Source organism: Arvicanthis niloticus, chromosome 3 (assembly GCF_011762505.2).
Source record: "Arvicanthis niloticus isolate mArvNil1 chromosome 3, mArvNil1.pat.X, whole genome shotgun sequence".
Classification (NCBI taxonomy): domain Eukaryota; kingdom Metazoa; phylum Chordata; class Mammalia; order Rodentia; family Muridae; genus Arvicanthis; species Arvicanthis niloticus.
The window spans coordinates 1286916-1304987 of NC_047660.1; the positions used below are offsets into that span (position 1 = coordinate 1286916).

The 18072-nt window shown below is 39.6% G+C and overlaps 1 pseudogene; it reads left to right on the forward strand.

Moving 5' to 3' along the window:
• The first annotated feature begins 1298 nt into the window (after positions 1-1298).
• Positions 1299-17733, forward strand: LOC117705130 (uncharacterized; annotated as a pseudogene).
• The last annotated feature ends 339 nt before the right edge of the window (positions 17734-18072 follow it).

Genomic DNA, 18072 nt, shown 5'->3' on the forward strand with positions numbered 1-18072 from the left:
CTTTTAATTGTCAAGTGCAACGCAATAGAAAAATCTATACAGCCTCACCACCCAAAAGCCAGATAGATACAAGGGCAGCCACCAGCCAAAATGATATATTGATACCACATGCTTGCATGAGACATAAATACCACAGCCACTGAGAAAAACAGAAACAAGGAGAAAATAATTGAGCCTGGCAGAACAAATGTTTTAAAGATAAGTGTAATATAGAGAAATTCACTACAAAAAGTCCAGTAGAAATATCTGAGAAGATAGGGATGCTCCCACACCCTGAGAAAGGAAAGAATTTTCTCACACTCTTTCTCAGCTACAAACGTGGGAAAGAAGCTTTTTAAATGTGAAACTGAGTGGGATTTTTCACTCATAAGAGGGCTAGAGAGATGGCTTACGGACTAAGAATCTTGCTACACAAGCATGAGAACCCAACTTCAGATATTCTCTTCCTCCTCCATACCGGGAGTCTCTGTTAAATGCAGGCAATGGTTGCTGGTTCTTATTCTTCAACAAGAAAACCCCACCTTGCCTTTTCTCATCTGAGTGATCATTTCCATCCAAGCAGCCTGAGAGAATCAAGATCTATCTCAGGAACATAATGATATCTCGGTATAAAGACCCTCTGAGTGAGACCATAGGTGAAGAACACTGACACTCTTCTTGTCTTTGTGATTTTGTCCTTGTCTGCCTTTCTCCAAAGTAGGACAGCCCTCCAAAAGAAAAAGAAACCCAGCTCGCCTCCATGAGCTTATGTTCTGACTCCTCCTGTGTTTGAAACTCCTGGCTCAGATGCATCCTCTACCAGTCTCAAAACAGCTAAGCCCTAGTGTGGCAATCCTTTTTGATTTCTAATCTCACTTATGGTGTATATGCTTTACTCAATGCCCTTGTTTAAGGATACCCCATCAGCATCCTGATCTTGCAGGCTTATTTTTCCCCTTTTGAGACTCCATCAGTTTTCATCTAAGGCCATCATTTCTACTCAATGCTTGGGAAAGTGCTTTGTACATGGAAGTCTTCTGATGACTGACATTTACTGAATTTTAGAACCTTTGCAAATTTATGGGCCTTCATTAGTTTTAACAAGATATAAACTCACTACAGTGAATCAAAATAATTGCAACATGCATTGAATTCGGGCACACACTGATGCAGTGTTTTCATTAAGGAAAACTTAATAAGGATATAAAAGCTAATATTGTAACACTCAGAAGCTTCAGAGAGAATGTTAATGTTGTTTATCTAAAGGTTATTTCTAGTCAGAGGGCTAAGTTACTCCAAGCAGCAACTCAGGGACAAAGATGGTATGTGGCTCCATCATCTTCAGTGTCTGGTGTCCCAAGTTGACATTTTACCCCCAAATTGTCAGGCCTGAGGGTAAAGGCTATGGAATGTCATACATAGAAGGCAGGCCTAACAGGTAAATGTGACTTCTAGTACTTCCTTCAGCTGGTTTTCAGTCATGTAGCTATAGGAATACATGGAGGGATGGGGGGTGGAAAGTATGATCCTTTTCTGGATTCAGAGGGAAGAGGATAGTAAACAGTGATAATTTTAGAATTAATTACCTGGTTTCTGCCACATGTATTAAGCCTTATACACACTGTGAAGATTTCCTGAAATGACATCCTCTACCCCAAATACCTAGATCAATCTAAGTAAAATGTGCAAACTGTATACAGCAAAGTTCCTAAGAGCCCCAGCTCTGAAACATGAAAGTCAGACAACAAGGACAACAGTGACAACAACTCCCACTAACTGTTCCTACCCTTTTATAGAGCACTGTGCTTCCACGGCACCTCATCTGGAAGCATTCATGAGTCAGTAAACAAGCTAACTGCCTACAATAACCACTCAACCAAACAAATCAAAAACTGACGCTATAGAAGATAAGCCATCAAAGGAAAAGTGGGTGGGCGTCCTGAATCAGCATGATCCTACATGCAACAGTTAAGGACAAGATGAAAATGACAGTTGAGAAAGGAAAAGGATTGGGAGGAGTATTTAGATTTGTCATGCTCTTGGACTCACACAATTTTACACAGCTCACCATTTAACTGTAAAAATTAGGTATTCTTTAAAACCCTTTTCTGGTGTGTGTATGTGTGTATACACTCATATATAACTCAAGAAAATCTGGTAGAAAAAGTGATGGCAAGTTTGGGTCTAATGTAGCTCTTGATTTATTCTAACCCACTAAAAGGCTCTTGCATAATAGTCCATCCCTTCCTACAGAAATAAGATGTCAAGATGCAAAGGATACCACATCCCATCAACAGACCATGTTTGCCTCCTAACAGCACCTCAGGGAATTTTAACAGCAAGCACCATCTTCTGAGCCTTTCATGGGACTAACATCTGCTGTTTCCTTGTCCATATCTGTAGGGGTAAAAATAGCAAGCAGTATGGAATTTGAGTTTTCCCCAGAGTTCAGTCAAAAGTCAGGGTTGCCTTTGGGTAATTCACAGGGCAGGGGGTGGGGAGTTGCATAATAAAAACAATGATGTGGCATATAAATGTGGTTCCAATAGATCCATATCCTTTCAGCAGTCAGCTATATACCAACTCTCAATTTTCTGCTTGCTGTGTTTCTTAACACAGCTCTTTTTGCATCTGCTAGTGACTAAAATGTTTACCACCCCTTGCTCTATTACTTGTGTTGCCTCAGGTCACAGAACATTCCAATCTAGTTGCAAATTATTAGAATGGATTTTTTTTTATATCTGTGCTATCTAGAAAATATGCATGCATGTGTCCTCATCCTTACCCTGTGTTCACTGCCATATACTGCTAGGATCTCTTTGTCCCTCCATTAGCCCCAATAAATTACAGTTGATTATAGTTCAGTCCCTTCTATACTGGGTTAAATGCAGTAAAATGAGCAGAAAAATAGCAAACAAGGCCTTGGGGTGACATCAACACCCTGTAATAGCTTACTTTTACCTCTGATATTTTTCACAGATGATTCTATCTGAAATTCCTCAATTTGGGATAATGATGCTGAAAGTACATAATGTGAGGATTTGGGGTTGAGCCACAGATGACAGTAATAGTAGTGGCAGAAAGGTTGTGGGTAGGTAAAAATCTAGTTCAGCATAAAAGGCTGCTGAGGGCTAACTACACTCATGCTCAAAGTCCTGATTCAGTGATCCCATCTGTAACATTAATAAGTTTTGATATTTATTTTTAAAAGAATAGAAGGAGAATGTCTGACAGAAAATTTAATGATGGTGATGATGATGATGATGATGATGATGATGATGATGATGATGATGATGATAATCAAGTGTCTGGATTTAAAAAATTTTCCAGATCAGGGGATCCAGAATTCAATTCCCATCACTACAAAATATAAATACAAAGAAAAGATGTGTGTGTGTGTGTGTGTGAAGGGGGGCATCTACCTAAGTTTCTCATTCACTAGAATCATTAAGCATTTTACGACTCTCCTATGACAATGAGGACATCTGGCTATGGTTCCACCTGTACCTAACCATAAGAACCACTGTTATACAGCATGAGGTTCTCAACTCTTTATTGAAACTGCATTTACCCCCAAGGTTTTGTTTCTTGAGAAGATTTAGATAGAGAAATAATGATAGTGGTGAAAAGATCTCTCTGAGGTGGGAGGACTAAGTTGAAATTTAGTAGGGACCTGAGATGTACAGCACCAGGAGCAAAAGAAGATCAGAAGTTCAGTCCATTATCTTCATAGTGGGGAGCATAGCAGCATACAGGAAGACATGCTGGATGAAGTAGTTGAGAGGTCTACATCTTGATCCAAAGGCAGCCAGGAGGTGACTTATCTACAGGCAGCTGAGTAGGGGCTCTCTTCCACACCCATATCAGGGAAAACTTTAGCCTGTGAACACAGTGACACACTTCCTCCAACAAGGCCACACCCATTCTAACAAGGCCACAATTCCTAATAGTGCTGCTTCCCATGGTTAAGCATATTCAAACTACCACAGTCTGTTGTCTCCCCAACTCCCTGCATATACCAAATTCGATCCTTACTGACCCCAAGCCTTTACTTCTTTGAACCCTCTCCAGTCTCCAAATTTACTTGGATATTTTATTTAACTCTTGCCAAACTACTCAGCATCCTCTAAATTATTATATGTAAGTCCTCACCACACCTTGAAACCACATTCTTCTTACAGCTTTACCCAACCCCATTCTTACCTAGATAACCTTTCTGATTATCTGTGCTTCACTTTACTGTAAACACCAGTACCCTGTATAATAAAACCACAGCAACATATTAATGGTATTCTCCATTGTGTTGGGCAAAAGTATTTTTCTCTAGTCTTCAAAGTAATGTTCCTTGGAAACTATATTGCTTTTCTCACTAATTTCATTATACCCACCTCTCATGATAGATAAAGACACCATCAAGAGCCTCAATGTCCTCTCTACTCCTACACTTTCAGGTAGTTGAACCTAATCCCCTTCAAAAGGCCTCTGTACCTGATGCCATCCTCACACCTTCTCTTGAACTTTATTTTTTCATTCCTCTTCCCCATAAACAAACTATTCCCTCCTGACACCTTGATATCCTCACATTATTCCTTGTCTTAAACCAAAGGCCCAAAGGAAAAAAAATGTGAAACACGACATCTCTTCTCCCCACCCAACTATTCCCAAATGGCTCCTTTTAATGCTTCCTCCAGGTTAGACATAAATCTTCATATACCCTCCCCACTGCAGTAATGATTTTCCTTTCTGTAGAAATCATCCATCAAACACTATTTTAAAAAAAATTCTAGGCAGGATCATTAGAATATTATTTTACTATATTCTTACTGAAGTTTGATTGATTTCTTTAAAAACAATATGCAGCAGTGAAATATGTCATAAGTGAAAAAGTTCAAGGGATACATACAAACTGCACATGACTACATACCTACATACACCCTGACTAAGAACAGAATATTAGCAAATTTCTAGACTCCATTGTTCTCTCACTCCCTGGAGTACCCCATCCCACCATTCAGTAACTATCACACCAGCTTCTGAATCCACGACTTGATGTTGTCATTTAGAAATACTCTAAAATAGAAATGTACAGAATGTACCTTTTTATGTTTATTTTCTTTTATCAGATATTGGACATGTTGATTCATAATGCCAATATGTATGGTTTATTCATCTTGTTCCTGTTGTCTAGCATTACCTGTATATAGTATGATTTATCTATTTTCTGTTGATAAACATTTGGGCAACTTCCAACCCAGTTGTACTTTTCAATAGTAGTACTACAAATATCCCACTGTGTGTGAGTGGTGTATTTCTTCTGGATATGTTCCAGAGGTGGAATTTGGGGACAACTTCAATATCAAAGATACTAACAAGATCCACTCACTCTAGCACTGGATAAGAGTTCTGGCTGCTTGTATGTTCACCAACACTTGGCATTTTTTCTGATCTTTTCCTTTTGCCATTGTAATGAGTGTACATTTATGCTTTTCAGTTCAGTGAATTCAGTAGTGTCAATCCCTCCACATTTAATGCTGGAAACTCCCTTCTTCCTACCACAAACTCAGTCCTCACTGCAGTACATGTTGATCTTCAATGTCTCTTTTCATGTACCTTTCCCTTTTAATACTCTTAGCCTATATAATGTTTCTTCCTTTCCTTTACAAACTCTCCTCCATGATCTATCTCATTGTTTGCTATCATTTCAAAGCATATTCTTAAGTCTTATTTTCTTCAAGACAACATTATTAAAACAGATAATAGAATTCTACAATTTTATTCACTCAGCCAATGGTTACTTTATCATTTACGAAATTTATGACTGCAAAAAATACTAAACACTTTGACAAGAAGCAGAGGTGAAAGGTTTAAGAAACAACCTTGGTTGGCTAGTTCTGGTGCCCAGCTACATACCAGTGCTTGGAAGGTGGAGGCAGTGAGGTCAGACATTGAAGGTCATCTTTGGCTACATAGTGAATTCCATAGTGAGTTCCATAGTGAGTTAGTCATCTGGAGTAAATGAGACCCTTCCTCAAAGAATGAAAAAATGAACAAAAGTACAAAAGAAAGAGAGAAAGAGAGGGGGAAGAAGAAAAACCCTTGCCTTAAACAGCCTTCGATCTCCACACTAAACAGTACCAAATCAATACCCATTGACAGTACCTAAGTATACCACACTAGAGGTTTGCAGAGACACAAAAATAGCATTAGCTACAGAGAAAACATGGGACAAAACAAGGTTAGTAAGCAATATTAGCACTCCACCCTAAGACCTCAGTCTCCAGTGACTGAGAAGAACTCACATATGAAAAGCATGGAGAACTTCTTACACAAACTAACACTGTAAAGGTTAAAGATTACTCTGTGTGTGCGCACGCAGAGTGAGAGATGGTGAGAGAGAAAGACAGAGAGAGAGAGAGAGAGAGAGAGAGAGAGAGAGAGAGAGAGAGAGAGAGAGAAAGACAGAGAGAGAGAGAGAGAGAGAGAGAGAGAGAGAGAGAGAGAGAGAAAGAATAGAATCCATAGAGAAGTCTGCAAACATACACTGAAGGTCTTCTGTACTTTGCCAGAAAGTGACTGAATTCATAAGTCAAGGAATCTACAAATATGCTGGGATAGTATTAATTCACTGAAAAAATTTATTTTAGTTCCAAAGCTAAGGCAGCCATATGTGCTGGATTTTCTGGGACTCTGCTGATTTAAAATATTTTGTCTTGCCAGGCCATGTGTCAGAACACAGCCCACAGCCTATTTAGGGTCAGGAAAGTTGTGTTACCATAACCTCATTCCATCCCATATGCCATATTGTTTTTTTCAAATAAATGGTGACCTTGTTCCTGGTGGGTATCCTACACAGAAAACAATCTTGGTTTGTGAGCTTGCAATGTATGCTTATGAATATTCAAATGCACAACTCCAATTAAAATAAGAGCTGAAAGTCGGTGCTACAGGCAAGAGAAGTTCTCTTTTCATAGCTGCATTTACTTTACTAACAACAGGTTGTAGCCTACAGGCCTGAGGGGAAAAATAACCAATGTTTTGTTCTTACCTTGTTATCATACCTCTAATGAAAAATATTTGATTTTTCTTTGCATTTGCTGAAAAGCCATAGACAGATCCAATGTAACAGAAGGTGTAACTTCTTTGTCCAATTCAGACGAGCACTGCTGTATTCAGGGCTTTATAGAGCTCAGTCTCTACAGAAAGAAAAATGCCAGGAAGCCCATTCCAATTAACAAAAATTTAAGGGGCATCTCAAATATCAGGTTTACCCAAGAACAATCTGCAGGTCCAGTCCAGACCACACAAAAGCAGCATCATTTAGTGGTGGTTGTACTAGAAACTGAGCATTATACATGAGAAAATTTTTCCATAAGATCTATCTATGCCTGTGGGACATTTTCTTAATTAATGAGCTATGAAGGAGAATCTAGGCTAGCGTGAGTGGTGCCATCTCTGGGCCGGTGGTCCTGGGTTCTATAAGAAAGCAGGATAAGCAAGTCACAAGAAGTAAGCCAGTAAGAAGAGACTCTCCATGGCCTCTGAATTAGTTCTTGCATCCAGGATTCTGACATGAGTGAGTTCCTGCCCTCACTGCTTTTGATGAAAAACTGTTATGTGGAACTGAGAGTGAAATAAACCTTTCCTCCTCAAGGTGCTTTGGTCATGATGTTTCATTGCAACAACAAAAACCCTAAGGAAGACAATCTCCCTTCTCATTTTACTTTTTATTTTGAGACCAATTACAAAACTCACTCTGCAGCTCAGGCAGATGTTGAACTTCTAGTTCTTCTGCTTCATCCTCCAGACTAGAATAGCTGGGATTATAAGCATAGAATACCAAACCAGTTGCAACAACTTCTAACAATCTTATGCCTCTATATTTTGCACCAGTCTGCTTGTCAGCCCCCTCTCCTCTACTTGACTCTGGCTCTTATTCTGAAGATCACTATATATCTTAGCTTTGTTTATAAGTGTCTTCACTATTAAATGAATTCTGGACCACAAGAACCCAGAGTTGAACTAGGTAAGTAAGATCCTTTTATAATTTACTCCTAGCTTTTGAGCCTTTTTCCTACCCATTTTAGGATAGAGTTCAATGTGAAAGCCCTAGTTGGTACCTATGCTCCAGAAGATGACCCTACACACAAGCACATAGAGGAATGGCTAAGTAAATTCACTGGGTTAAAAAAAGAAGTACAGGATATTGGAAAGACAAGTGGTCGAGGGACAGTGAAGAATCAAGACACTGTATACATCTATTCCAAGCAATAAAAAAATTAAGAGCCCCCTTTGTTTTCTTTTGAATAATTATTTGATTTTAGTCACATTAGATTTAAAGACTTTTCCTTTTAAATTATCAAATGTGTGTCAAATCTAAAATTGCAGCTTTCAATTTACTAATTCACTTATAATCTATTATTTCTACAATGTAAAAATACTGGAACATATTAAAAGGCAATAATGCATTTAACTGATCCTATGTTCTTGCTTATTCCTATGGACCTTGAAACCACTAGACTTTCCTAGATAAACTCTAGAACACAGAGCTTTAAAAATAAAATAAAAAAAGATAAACTTCACCAAAGAACTCTGAAAAACACAAATATGACTGAATGAAATTATGAAAACAATTTAGGATTCGAAAATTGAATTTAGCAAAAAGAGAAATATTGAAGAGACTCAAGTGAAAATGAAGATTAAATTAAAAATTAGAAGACTCTGGGGGAAATAGAAATAATATCAGTACTTGAAGATAAAAATAGAGGAAATAGACAAAACAAGCAATGAATATTTAAAAACTTTAAAGCATATGAAAGGAACCTATAGGAATTGTGTAATAGCATGAAAAAAATCTTCAAATTACAGGCATATGTGAAGAGAAGAATTCCAAGTCTGGCTTGAATCAGATATTCAATGAGACCATAGAAGAGGAAGAAAAATGAAACTTTCCCCAAACTAAGGAAATATCTACTCATGAAGATACAGGAAGCACATGGAATACCAAATGGACAGGACAAAAAAAGCCTCCCACAGCATATCACTGTTAAAAATAGTAAATATATAAAATAAAGAATATTAAAAGCTTCAAGAGAAAAAACACAAATCATATATAAAGGAAAAGTAGAAACTTTGAAAGCCAGAAGAGCCTAGAGAAATGCATTCCACATCCTAAAAATCCATAATGGACAACCCAACTTGATAAAAATCCATAATGGACAACCCAACTTGATAAAAATCCATAATGGACAACCCAACTTGACTAATATACCCACCAAAACTATCTGCCAAAGGAGAAGAAAGAAAAGTTTCCAAGGTATAGCCTTAAAAAAATAATCCGTGTCACCAAGCCAGGCCTATAGAAGATTCTGAAACAGTACTTCAAGTGAAGAGATGAGTAAGCATGGTTAAGAGACTATAGAAAGAAAACAAATGAAGCTATAAATACTGAAATACAAACTATAACTAAGAATAGTTCACTGTTTTATTTTGCAGATAGTTCTATCTGCCTTGAACAAGTCCTGACAACAGTGATGAAAATAATTCTTAGCTGTAGTTCATTTCTTTCAAGCACCACTTGCTAGTTTAAATCTCTTCATATTTTACTCATGGCTATTCCACAGGCTACCTTATTTGTTCTTCGCTAATTTTAATGTATTTTTATTGATTTAACTAATTTCCAAACACATAGTTTAAATAACATGAATGGTACCTATTTAAATGTATAGCTTGATGAACATACATCTAAGAATCAATGAAAGTGGGATGCTGAATATTACCAGTACATTCAGCCACCATAGTAAGTTTCCATAGGCCCTTTTCAAATAGTTTTTCTCTCTCCTCCCCAAGGAATCATTAGACAACCTGACGAGCTGCTGCCTGTGGTTTTGGTTTTCTAAAATTGGAAGAAAATTGTACCACATAGAATGTTTTTTTGCATAATGGTTTTAGGGTGGTTATATGTAGTTTTTCTTTTGGTTTTCCTAAGTAGATATACCTTAGATGGATGTACTACAATCTGCTTAGTAATTTTTCTGTCAATGAACATGCAGCTTGTTAGCCTGGCACTGTTAGAAATAAAGTCCTATTGAGCATTAATGTAAAAGTTGCTTGGTGGGCATGTCTTCCATCTCTCCTGAGTAGAGGAGAGCAGCTAAGTCCTACGTTAGTATATGTTTACACTTTTGAGAAGGTACCAAACTTAGAAAAAGCATATTTCTTCCACATTATACTTCTGCCAACTCTGCGGGAACATTCCAATTGTTCCACATCATTGCAGCATTTTCAAGGAAATTTTGTGGAGTGCAGGTATGTGGTTTTAATGTGGGTGTGTCTGTTAGCTATGCTGAACAGCTTTTTATGTACTTACTAGTCATTCCTATATCTCCGTTACTGAAAACCCTGTTCAGGTTTTCTCTCTACTTTGTTTGCTTGCTGGGATGTAGGTTTATCTTTTAGCTGTAACAAACTTTCATTTTGATTTATATATTCCAGATATACATCTTTTTTAATTGGATATTTTATTTACATTTCAGATGTTTATACATCTTTTATTTAACATGTACCTTGTAAATATTTTCTCCTAGCCTTGTAGGTTGGCTACTTCTCTGTGTTCAGTAAACTTTTAGTATTTTTTATTGAGTCATTCAAGCAGATGAATACATAGAATAATCACTGAAGTAATGCAGAGAATGTGGAGTCTTTTATCAACTTCAGGGAGCTCCAGATGGCACTGGTCTAACTAGCATCTCCACTAATTATACGATCAACACACACTTTCTGGAGAGTTGGCAGTAATGCTGTTAGAAAGAACATTTTCTACTAGGCTATGATAACATCTCCTTTTTCAGATAATAGTGAAACATTGTGCTATTGAACTTGTGGTTAGACATGAAAGACCCAGCAAATGGTTTTAACGCAGCTATTGTCATTGTGTGTTGGACATTATGAAGAGGTAAATATGGTGGGTGGAAGGTGAAGGTATGTGGACAGATTTATGAGGGAGACTTTTCAAAAGGCAAATGGGTCAAAAATTTAATCCGCTCCAAGAAAGAAAGGAAATAAAATAACAACAACCAATAGAGCCACAGTAAGAAGATGGGTCTAACTGCTAATCACACACAGGAACACACACACAGGCGTGCACACACATATGTACACACAGACACATGGACACATGGGGTGGGAGGAAAAAGTAACTGTACTCTACTTTATTCCTATTAAGATCATGCATTTTTCCCCTGATGGATCTCAATACACACTATATGTAAGAAAGTGTGTGTTTCTTTTGAATACAGGAAAGCCAGAAAATTCTACATAAAATACTATGGAAGATGAAAGTCATCAGCAAAGCTCCTCACTTCTTAAGACAAGGTAAACAGACTATATCAGCAAAATTGGGGGGGGGGGTTCCTTAGCATATTAGAGGGAATCTCTGAAAAACCTGAAAACTGAAAATTTTCCGCTTAAAATGAAAACAAGAGCAAGGTGCCTACTTCTGTTACATCTATTCGGTGTTGGATGAATATTGCAGCCAGAGTATTTGGGTCAGAAAAATAAGTGAATCCCTCTGAAACTAGAAATAAAGAAGCAAAAGTATCTGTATCTATAGATGACATTATTCAGAAAAATGCAAAGAAATCTATACACATACGCAAAACACATAAGGCTAATATTGTCTCTGTATATCAACAATAAAATATAAGACAACAATTAAGTTTTTAATAACATCTAAAGAATTCAAGATCAATATATATATTTAACCAATGAAATGAAAGACTTGTTCAGTAAAATTTAAACATACAAGAAGCTCAACTATATTAAAGGCATCCCATGTGTGTTCCTTAGAAGGTCAGAAGGCCTCATACTGTTAAGACAGAAATACCACCTCCTCCCCTCCCCAGGAATCTGCAGATTCCATGCAATAAATCTGACTCACAACAGACTGCTTGTGAAGAAACAGAGTGATCCACAAATAGGAAATAAAGGTGAAATAGTCACATTGCCCATTTTTGTATTTTGTGATTTATAATTACATGTATAAGAATGAGTGTGTGTATATGTACATGTGAGTGTACATACCCATAGAGGATGTTGGGATTGAGACCTGGGACAAACAGGTGATGAGGTGCATATTTAACATACAAAAATGGGCCTGGCCTCAGTGGTCTCCCAGCATTCTTCAGTCCCTACCTGGTATACTATGCCCTCTACCCTGACTTCCCCTCCCCCAGAGGCTCTTTTCTATATAATCCACACATTCTGCCCCCCATCTCCACTCCCCTTTCTGTCTTCTCTTCTCCCTTCTCTCTGTCTCCCTCCCCATGGCTAACTCTCTGGCCTAGCTCCTCAGGAGAAATAACTTATCATCTGGTTCTATGACTCAAATGGAGTTGAGCCTCTAGCCACATGGGAATGGAGACTATGCCTTTCCCCCATTTTTCTCTTCCCCTGATTCAATCCACTTTGGACTCTGTGAGTAACCACCTCCTAGCAGTTCCTTGGAGCACTGGGTGCTCCTTCCTGGTCTACAGACCTCCCAAGGGGTTCCTGCCAGGAGCCTATAGGCTAGGGCAAGCCCATCTGTTCCAGAGCAAAGACCAGGTCTCTGTTCCCACTGGGAGCCTTGGGTTGAAGGATGTTTGACCTGAGACTACCTCTCCATCCACATTGTAAGACCCAAAGCTTATGTGCAGGACACTGTACCTTTGAGCCTTTGGTTCCTAGCAAACCCTGGGAGACCGGGTTCCACTGAGTCTAAAATCAAAAGATTTATACAAGTTGATCTGAATTCCCATTATTTGAGAACTGTGCTCTCAACTCTCCCCCTCCTTCTCCTGCAACACAACTTCAGCAGCTGAGTATCTCCTCATGTGGCTCCAGGTGTCACCAGAGGAACCTGCTTACCTATACCCTGGCTGGCACAGGGGGAAAATATGCAGCGGGTAAACAGCACTTGACTCTTACCATCTTGACCATAGGATAAAGAGGGTGGAGCCATGGTTTCACCACCATCTTGATTAGGGGCGAGCACATAACTAGCAGCCATGTTATAGGAAAGTCAGTTTCACCGAAACTCCAATTTTATCTAAGTTTTGTCCATCTGTTTCAAATGTATAAATGTGAAATGACCACTGCATACTTGCTTCTGATTGGTCTTGAATGCCTGAGGGGGAAAAAAATGCTATTTCTTTCTCCTGCCACCAGCTGCCTGAACTCAGAATTTACTTTCAGGTTTTCTAGCCACTATATTTATTTAATGGAGTTTCAAAATCACACCTGCATGCATTGATGCTAAAAGGTTAAGCCTAAGGAGGTCAACTAAAAACAGGCAAAGTTTGTCTATTCTGATAGACTTTATTTAGATAGTCCTTAGGTACTTGAGAGACTTGCTGCAGATGCCAGTTAAGAAGCTTAAACTTACCATGACAGATAGAGACTCCCAAACTGTAGCAATGACTTTCCCTCCCTGCAGGTCTCCAAGAAGATATGGATATAAAAACAAAGGACTCCACTTGGATTATGGAATAGTCACTGTTGGCCACTCACAGAAAGAAAAGTCCTTACCACTTCATTCCCTAAAGACCAATCAGTTTAAAAAGTCATACTGTTCTGCCAATCGCATTGTGCCTAATGGCTGCTGCCCTGAAAACTGTATAAAAGTCTCAGTGAACAAGCTGTGTGGGGGTCACCTCTCCTTTTGAATGCAGGATGGCTCCAGCATGCTGAAACAATAAATTTCCTCTTGCTTTTGCATTGATCCCCGGCTCCATGTTGTTCACTCAGAGGGTCCCCAGAAAGCTAAGGCTCACCAGAGTCTTACACAAGGACTATGAGCCTAAAAGTTTTAAATGTACAGCTGTTCTGAAACTCACTTTAGACTAGGCTGGCCTTGAACTCATAGAGTTCTGTCTGCCCTGCCCTCCAAGTGCTGGGATTAAAGGCATGTGCCACCCACCACTGTCCAGATGAGTTTATTTTTTTTAATCCTAAAATTTCAGGTTATAAAAAAATTAACTCCCTAAATTGCTTTCTGTCAGGATTTTTTAATAGCAGGAAAAATGAAACTAAAATATATACCATTTAGCTTGATTTTAATGTTACTCTGGTTGAGCATGCTCTCGCTCTCTCTCTTTTTCTCTCTCTCTCTCTCTCACACACACACACACACACACACACACACGAGTTCATGATTCGCCAAAGAATGACACCCCACACTTAAATAACATCTAAATGCAAAGAGAGTTTTATTCTGTAGAAGTCCAGCATGCTAGGGTCTCCCATTACCAAGATAGAGAGACAACCAAGTGAGCTTGCAGGCCTGATTTAAAGCACATTAGAGGATTCCAGGGTAGGTGACCTTTATCTTACTCTATCTCTAGGGACATTCCATTAGTGAAGCATGGGGTCTGGAAACTGTTGCTGGGGAGGTAGCTGAGGCAGTCTGGAAACTGCTGCTGACCTATTGTCCTTGCCTCAGGCCAGGTGGTGGGGCACCTTGTGGGGCCTGGACTTGCCCAGTTTTTAGAAACAGAGATTTAGGCCTCATCTTGTGAGTTGCCAGTTTGAAGCCTGTTGTGGAGTCAGCTTACCCTTATCACACACATGCACACATATTTATAAACTCTATAAACAAGAACAACATTTGTAAGCTATTGCTTCTTATCCCTCAATACAAGTTCTTCACATAATAACTGTGTCGTGGACTGCTGCTGAATGAATACAAATCATTTCTCTTCCTCTACGAAAAAAAGAAAAGCTTAGTTCTACAGCTACTTTTGAACACACAATTAATTTTATTACTTCTATTCTCTTTATAAATCTTGATTAAGATAAATAAAGGCATATATTACAATGTCTAAAGATAGGAGTGCTGGTTACTTTTATGTCAACTTGTGTTGTGGCCCGAGCTGCCCCACGTTGGGTGTCAAAAATATTGAGAGCCACTCTAGCCCACGTTTGGGGGACAAAATGTCTTGGACCACTCTGTCAATGTTGGAACCCACACTGCCAAAAACCTTGGGGGCTAAACTGTTAGAGCCCACACTATCCCAAGCTGCTCCACACTGTCCCAAGCTGCTCCAGTCCGCGGCTCCGGGTTCAGCAAGAGAGAGAGAGTGAGGACAGACTCGAGGAATGGAGACCAGACAGAGTGTGATTCAATCCTGTTTATTCTTCAGTCTCTCTTCTTCTCTCCAAGACCCAAGTCTTGAGTTCCTAGTCCCTAGTTCCTAATCCCTAGTGCCTCCAAGTTCCAAGTTTCTTCTTCCAAGTGCTAAGTGCCTAATACCTAATAACTAACTCCAAGTTGTACTCCAAGTTGTACTCTCTGAAGTGTCCGATTCCTACTCCCAAGTTGAACTGTAAGTTGTACTCCGAAGTGTCTGATTCTCTATTACTCCAAATTGTTCTGAACTCTCCTGTCAGCCTCTCGCCTTTTATATGTCTCACTTCTAAGCCATGCCTCTAAGTCATGCCTTTAATCATGCCCTTAGGTCTTATCTCTAAATCTGATCTCTAAGTCACACCCTTAAGTCACACACCTTTAAGTCTCACACATCCAAGGGAAAATCCTGGGTATCTATAGCAAGATGTTATCAGAGTGTGCTCAGCTGTTGTAGGCTGATGTAATCATGTCTCTTTTCAGGGTAGATGGCTCAAGATGGCTACAAGGATGATAGCCGTCTTCTGTCGGCTCCCCACAAACTTAGTACGAGCTGGTAAAGAGGGAACCTCCGTTGAGAAATGCTTCAATAAAATCAGGTTGTAGGTCATTTTCTTACTTTGTGATTGATGGGAGTGGACCTACCCCATTGATCTTGTCACACCTAAGATCATGGTCCTAGGTTCGATAAGAAAGCAGATTGAGCAAGCTGTGCTGAGCAAGCCAGTAACCAGCACCTCCCATAGCCTCTGCATCAGCTCCTGCCTCCAGGTTCCAGCCCTGCTTGAGTAGGTCCTGTCCTGACTTCTTCAATGATGAACTATTATTATGTAGAAGTGTAAGCCAAATAAACCCTTTCCTCCACAACTTGTTTTTGGTCATGCTGTTTCATCACAGCAATATTAACTCTATCTAGGACAATATGAAAGGCATCAAAATGAGGGAGGCTACTTTGAAAGTCTCAGGATTCCATGCATAGTTGCATTGACTCCAACTACAATCATAGGCTTAAGAAAGAGAAGTTGTGGAATCTTCGAGCTGGTGGGAGTGGAACGACCAGCCATTGTAGCTGTCCACCTTCTTCACAGTCCAAACAGTGTAGTGACTAGGCCATCAGCTCTCCAGCTGAGACATATCTCTTATTTAGTTCTCGGGAGCTCCTGGCCCACACAAGTGATGTAGAGGTAAACAACTTCAAGGGCAGAGTCTCGCTCTCAGTCAAAATCTCCAACGGGAACTCCTGCTCCTGTAAAATCAGAGAGCAGGTCAAGATCTCGTAGTTCATCACAGGTTTCCAAACATTCTGAATCCCATTCTCAATAAAGATCAAAATCCAGGTCAAGGTCAAGGAGGCATTCTCATAGACACTACACTCAATCCAGGTCACACACTTTCATAGGAGATGATCTCAGAGTAGGTCTTATACATTAGAGTACAGGCAGTGGAGGAGCTGGAGTCACTCTCCAGTGTCTAATTGAGGAAGGCATGCTGGCAGCAAGGCAAACCCAGATCCTAACACTTGCCTGGGAATATTTGGCCTCAGTTTGTATACAACAGAGAGAGATCTTCTCGAAGTGTTTTGTCGATATGGACATCTGAGTGGTTTTAATGTGGTTTATGATCAGCGATCTGGGAGGTCACGTGGATTTGCTTTAGTGTATTTTGAGATAGATAACTCCAAGGAGGCTATGAAAGAGCAAATGGGATGGAGCTGGATGGTAGAAGAATCCTTGTGGATTATTCTATCACCAAGAGAGCGCACATACCTACACCAGGCATTTACATGGGCAGACCTGTGAGAACAAAATTTGAAAGCAGCATTGTAACAATAACAAAAATTCATGGTCAGCAAAGACCACCAACAATTTGTTAAATATAGTCATAATAAAAATATTAAGCCCCTGCAGGGACAGGGTGACCCAAATGAAAAGGCATGCAAGGACGTGCCCAGACAAGTCCAAACAAGCCCAAGTGAATAGTGGGCCATCTGGTGTTTACTTTTCTTTCCCCCTTTCTGAGAAGTCCAAGGTTTCATGGTCAAAAGTAACTAGTCATCCTGCCAGCTCACACATAGCTGCTTCTGCAAGTTGCTGATGTTTGAAATATCCAATCATATGTAAGCGCGCCAAATTTTCCCGCTCTCCCCAACCCCTACCCATAAATATCCCAAGTTTCCTGGGTTCTGGGTCGGAACCTCTATCTCCTGTGTGAGATATGTTCCGGCAGGAGGGCCCTCATCATTAAACCTCCTCTGCAATTGCATCAAGACGGTCTCTCATGTGTCTTGGGGTGTGCAGGTCCGGACTTGGGTGAGGGTCCCCTTGCAGGGGTCTTTCAGACCAACTCATAACAGCGGTGGAGGTGGCGGAGGAGGAGGTGGCGGTAGTAGACGACGAGATTCTTACTACAATAGAGGACAGCTATGAAGATTATGATTGCCGGTACAAAAGAAGGTCGTCCTCTCCTTAGTCTCTTCAGGTCACGATCAAGATCCTGTTCCTATAGCCCAAGACGCTATTGATACTGGAGTGATTGTGCCCAAGGATTTTGCTTTTTCTTCTTTTTGATTTTGGATTTCCAAACTTCCATGCTTCCTAGTCCTTTAAAAAAAAACAAAACAAAACAAAACAAAACAAAAGTTTATTTAATCTATGTGTGGCCAGTTGCCATGCAGTTTCCACCTTTGTTATACTCTAAAGGTGTAATTGTGTTTTCAGTAGTTGAACATATTGAATAAAAAGCGTGTTATGTTTTGTGGTTCTTCTTTGCCTTTACAGAGGATTAACTTCTTACTATGAGGACAGAAACCATCTTTTGAAAGTTTCTTTCTGATGGATATTGTAGTAGACATTAGAAATCTGTGGTTATGACAAACTGCTTTTTAATCTTCTTTGGGGGAAGATAGATAACACTTTAAGTAGGTCAGTCATGTC